This window comes from Cydia pomonella, chromosome 3 (assembly GCF_033807575.1).
Source record: "Cydia pomonella isolate Wapato2018A chromosome 3, ilCydPomo1, whole genome shotgun sequence".
In the NCBI taxonomy this organism is placed as follows: Eukaryota; Metazoa; Arthropoda; class Insecta; order Lepidoptera; family Tortricidae; genus Cydia; species Cydia pomonella.
In genome coordinates this window covers 6,158,694-6,165,094 of record NC_084705.1, presented here as the reverse complement: position 1 = coordinate 6,165,094, position 6,401 = coordinate 6,158,694, and positions in this window count along the sequence as shown.

Here is a 6,401-nt window from a genome sequence, read left to right as displayed (position 1 = left end):
CGTATCCAAATCCAAGACAACAAATATAATTTACTAGCAGATGTTCAGAGCTTTGTATTTAAATTCAAATCCTGAATGCGAAAATAAAATAAAATATCGATATCAAATCAGTATGTTACGAACATACTGATATTATTGATTTTGACTAAAGAGAACAACGTACCACCTAGAAGTTATTAATTTATATCCAATTTAAATAATTATTTATGTATCCACATAGTATAAATGTAAAATGTATGTATAGCATAATAAAATTAAGGAGTGAAATTGCTCTTGGTATTTCATTTCGTTAATATTAAAAAAGTATAAAACTTTCTTTGATTTCACTGTAGTATATTGATAAAGTTGTATATATCTTAATATTCACAAGGTACAACTATTTTTATGTCATTTACAAGCCAGGACGCCATTAAGTGTAAATGTGTTTTCAAGCTTTAGTTGGCTCTAAATAAGTTTTAGATGGGCATTTTCTGTCTGTAACCATATAAACAAACCATTTTGTATAATTTAGAATTTACCAACCATTCTCTGGATGTAATTACAACGGAGACAAACAAGCATACGGCCTGCCTGATGGTAAACAATCACCGTAGCCTATGAATGCCCGCTACTGCAGAGGTATATTACATTCGCGTTACTGACCCTAAAATATAATCTAATTTTATGTTACGACACTTTAAAGTTAATTTTGAATACAGCAATCAATACTTTCCTCGGTAAATAGCCTTTGAGTGAGGTAGATAAAGGAGAATTTTCTTCATTGTAAAGCTACCATAAATATCAAGGCTATATGTAAGTACTTTAAAACTAAGTCTGGACAATTACTAGTAGAGTATCCTGTAGGTATTAAGTATTTGAAACTTATCACTTTGAAAATATAGATGGACTAATTTTAGTTATTACCACAGATCAAGAAATAGTAATATGATATTATTTATAACTAAATAGCTAATCTCATCTGCTTATGCGTATCTGAACGATGATGGCTACTACGCTAACAAGTGGCAAGGAACTTAGGTAGATTATGTGTTGAGTTATGATATATTTGTGAACAAAATATCTGGCATGACTTGTAACTTGTACTTCATTTTAAGGAGTAACATTTTTTAACGTTACCTACAATAAAACTGTACAGTGTGCATTGCGACGAAAAATGAAAACTATTTAAGCTTTCTTTTACAGCAAGACAATATGACAACCCGAGCATTTACATTTCAGACAATAATAATGTTATTGTTAAAGGATTTCAACCCTTTATTGCGATTATTAATCTAGCTACTTAGCGCAAGCGACTGCAACACGTGGCAGCATAACTCTAGTTGCATGGTTGCACAATTTACAGCACTTATTTCGCGTCGCGGGATAGTGCATCAACGGCGGTTCACCTCTTGTTTGATGCGGCGATGTTCCCCTGAAGTTTGGAGCTGAGAATCCGTAAGTAAATTGTACCGGATTTATTACATTAGGCTCGTTGATATGGTATATTCTTGACAGCATATCAAAGCTGACGCTTGAAGTTATTAGGAGTATATAACAGCGTGATATGAGTACGAATCATAAATTTGGGTTAAAGGGTTTACAGATATATTTTTTCCTATATGTTGTTTACATACAGCATTTCTTTGTCTGTAAGGGCAATGACATTGCGTACATTTTGTTTAAGGTATTTTAGGCCGCATTAACACCTATTAAATTACCTCAGCGTAACAAGAACCTCCTTTATATTTCATTATTTTTACAAGTCCTGTAAACTTTAGCTCAACCTTAAATATTTTTGCTCTTTAGTCCCTTATATTTACATGCGTAAAGCTACTTCCAATACTATTAAAGTCTTCAATCATTACATTGGCATCAACACTGTTATAGTAGAGCAACGTTATATATCTTTGACGATATCATTTTGAGATATGTATAATGACCGACTGTAGACCGAAGAGCGAAGTGACCGAAGAGCGTAGCGACCGAAGTGCGAAGCGACCGAAGAGCGAAGCGACCAAAAGGAGCAAAGCAACCGAAGAACCAAATGACCGAAGCATTATAACCTCGACACTTAAAATGAAGCACATATAGCCTCGACGCTGCGGAAATGGAGGCCTCGATACGATTATTGTGGAATTGTATAGTACATATAACTTAAAGTGCGGCATATATCTTCGTCACTGCGACAGCTGCGACAGCGGACCCCTTGACACAATTATTGTGGAGTAATGATAGCATCCTCACTATGACGTGGGGCAAACTTAGCCTCAACACTACGACAGCAGAGCCCTCGACACAATGATTGTGGAGTAATGATAGCCTCCTCACTATTAAAGTGGGGTACATATAGCCTCGACGCTGTGAAAGCGGAGCCCTCGACACAATATTGTGGAGTAATGATAGCCTCTTCACTATTAAAGTGGGGCAAATATGGCTTCAACGCTGTGAAAGCGGAGCCCTCGACACAATGACTGTGGAGTAATGATAGCCTCTTCACTATTAAAGTGGGGCAAATATAGCTTCGACGCTGTGAAAGCGGAGCACTCGACACAATGGTTGTGGAGTAATGATAGCCTCATCACTATTAAAGTGGGGCAAATATAGCTTCAACGCTGTTAAAGCGGAGCCCTCGACACAGTGATTGTGGAGTAATGATAGCCTCATCACTATTAAAGTGGGGCAAATATAGCTTCGACGCTGTTAAAGCGGAGCCCTCGACACAATGGTTGTGGAGTAATGATAGCCTCATCACTATTAAAGTGGGGCAAATATAGCTTCAATGCTGTTAAAGCGGAGCCCTCGACACAATGACTGTGGAGTAATGATAGCCTCTTCACTATTAAAGTGGGGCAAATATAGCTTCGACGCTGTTAAAACGGAGCCCTCGACACAATGGTTGTGGAGTAATGATAGCCTCATCACTATTAAAGTGGGGCAAATATAGCTTCGACGCTGTTAAAGCGGAGCCCTCGACACAATGATTGTGGAGTAATGATAGCCTCATCACTATTAAAGTGGGGCAAATATAGCTTCAACGCTGTTAAAGCGGAGCCCTCGACACAATGATTGTGGAGTAATGATAGCCTCATCACTATTAAAGTGGGGCAAATATAGCTTCGACGCTGTGAAAGCGGAGCCCTCGACACAATGGTTGTGGAGTAATGATAGCCTCTTCACTATTAAAGTGGGGCAAATATAACCTCGACGCTGTGAAAGCGGAGCCCTCGACACAATGATTGTGGAGTAATGATAGCCTCTTCACTATTAAAGTGGGGCAAATATAGTACCATGTCGACATCTCATTTATAAGAAAATGTTTATTTAATATGTGTTTTAATTTTGAACTATTAATTAATGTGCATTATAAAATTACATTAAAACTTTAATCAACACAGTTAATACCGATTTTCTGTTTGATGAATATCTTGTTGCACAGTAAACCTAAGCGTCTAAGTACTCACGGAAAGGAGAATTATTATTAGACGGAGTCCACAATATTACACAAATCAAGTATATCTTTCCATAATATATTTCATTTTAAAATTATATTATATTATGTTAATCAAAGCTGTCTAATAATAACAAAGCGGGTAACTAACTGATGATCAAATTTAGGAGGCGACCACATCGATTGGACCCAAGACTCGACGATACCGCGATGTCCGATTAAAGCCTACTACCTAATCCGTCATGATCCATACGATAGATTCACTATGGCCCTCATATGGGGCATGGGGCGCACGGTATCGGAGCACGCATAGCACGGCCCGTTTGTATACGTCGATTAATGGCATTAAACACTTTAAACTGTCAGTCAGACTAAATAGTCTTCCAATGTCTTATAGATTGTGTATTGATTGACATTACTCCTGTATATTTATACCTATAGGTATCCTCATAAGACGCTCATTAAACTTGTTGGTACTGTGTATGTACATTTGCATAAAGACGCGTTTTGTTATCATTCATAGGCACTTATTACCAATCGGCAAGGATTACCATTGTTATCTGTTTTATTGTATGGTAGGGTAGATCGGACATGGTAAAAGCCGCTTTCGTGAAACGATTACCTAGTATATATTAACTTTATTCAGATATGGTTTGTATATTTAAATCTGTACGCGAAAGCATCTCGTAAAAAAAAATAATTGTGAGTGAACATTGCATTTTATGCAATCATAAAATGAAATCTAAATAATATTATATTAGTAAATAATACTATAATAGTACGTATTACAATTATTTAAAGTTCAAATTGTAATCTATTTGTAGCCCCATACTTATTTTTTCCGTAATTTATTTATTCAAAAAAGAAGGTAGTTGTAGTAAGTGATTTCGTATGAACGTAAAAATTACTTACTTGATTTCTTAGGTAATAAGTTTATTACGCTAAACGAATATACCTACAATTTCAAATTGAAAGTTTAACTGCCATGTAAGTATGGCAAACGAGACTAGACTTGCCGAGCTGAATAAACATCAATTTTTCGTTCGAGGGTACGGCGGTCGGCAGTTCAAATAATGTTTTGATTCTATACTTCTTATTCAGCGCACAATAAACATTAATCGAAACACAATTAGGTACACATATTTAGAGGAACACTATTTTGGCGAAAATACGTGTGACTCGGACTAACACAAAAACATGTAATGAGTACTGGAGGAGCGATGTCGAAGCAGGAACGCAGCGTAGCGAGTGAGAGGGACAGCGCGAACTTGTTTTTTAAATACTATAATCTCTAAAATGTGTGACTTGGACTGCACGATAACGTGTACTGCTGCTAGTAAATTATATTTGTTGTCTTGGATTTGGATACGAAGTATAATCGCTGATACATTCAGTGCCCTGTCTCTTTAGTCTAACTCTATAGCGTTCGGCTAAGACTGACGGAGTCGGTTGTAAATGATCTTTGACTAAACTGACAACTGCTTCGTAAGCTAGCTCCGATGGTTTCTTCGGACTCGTGAGGTTCGTTATCAGCTCATATGCCTCATCTCCAACTGTAGCTATCAATGTAGGCAGTTGAAGCTCCGGTTTGATATAATTTACCTTGAAACACATTTCCATTCTTTCAATGTAAGCCGACCATGTTCCGTTTTTGACGTCAAATTTATTTTTAATACCAACCAACATTTTTCCGTCCTAATGTATATATGACACGTTATTCCGAATTTCCTCGTCGCCAGTGTAAAATCAGAATATAGAAGATATAAATAAGGCAGTTTTATAAATATAGTCAGTCAAACCATTTCCGTCAGTAAAAAAGACGGCATATTTAAAAACCGTAGGCACGACAGGTAATGGCTCCTCTACACGATGGCCCAGCGTAGGCCAGTCCAAGGGACGCATTTATGCGTTAGAGGGAGCAAGTGATATTGCTATCTCATTCCACCGCATAGCTGCGTCCCTTAGACTGGCCTACGCTGAGCCATCGTGTAGAGGAGCCCTAAGGTAATCGTCCCATAGAAAATGTTAATTTCGCGCTCCTTAATTGGCGGTAAGGCCAGTCCAGACGAGAGCAATATTTCGCCAACCTGATTAAATTGTCTGATCAAATCAGGTGGTGCGGATGCAAACGCCGTCTTCGACCGTCGATTATGTTATGGCCGATTTATTTAAAGTTTAAATTAGCTTTTTAGGGTTCCGTAGCCAAATGGCAAAAAACGGAACCCTTATAGATTCGTCATGTCCGTCTGTCTGTCCGATTATGTCTCAGCCACTTTTTTATAGTCTTTTTCATAATTCTTAACTCTGAAAACTAGGAGCGGACAAGCAGATTCGGTTTCAGGGACATTTAATTGATATACAGTAAATTGACCATACACCCTTTTTAGATTCAATCAAAAGTTGAATAATCTCACTCAATGTTGTAATAAGTTGCATCATCTTAAAAAGTTTGTAGAATACCATGTGATTTAACCGTTATAATATTGTTTAGTATAAATAAAGCAATAACCTCTACACATTTTAAAATGACTATACAAACGTTTGTAATCAGTACATATTGTTTATCAAATTACACAAGAAAACATCAGAATAAGAAACGGCATGATTATAACTATGTTGTTAGAATGAGACAGAATACCGATTCGTGGAGTGTATGACGTCATCAAATTCTGAAAAACAAAACCAACATTTAGGAAAACATGAGTAAAACCCTGCTAACAGTTTTCTAAATAAGGTAAAGAAACATTGTTATTCTAATTTATTACTTCTCTGGCGGTTATAAAGAGGCAAGAATAATGTCTTCTCGTTGTAAATTTATTAAAATTAGCTCAATTCGTGACTACAAGAATGCACTCAAACTACTTAACATTTTCCTTTCTACGCAGAAGCATGTGTCGGTGTGTTTTTCCTAGTTATATTCAGACAATATTTGCACTGTCCTAATATTTTCGTTAAGGTTCAAAAATTTAACACA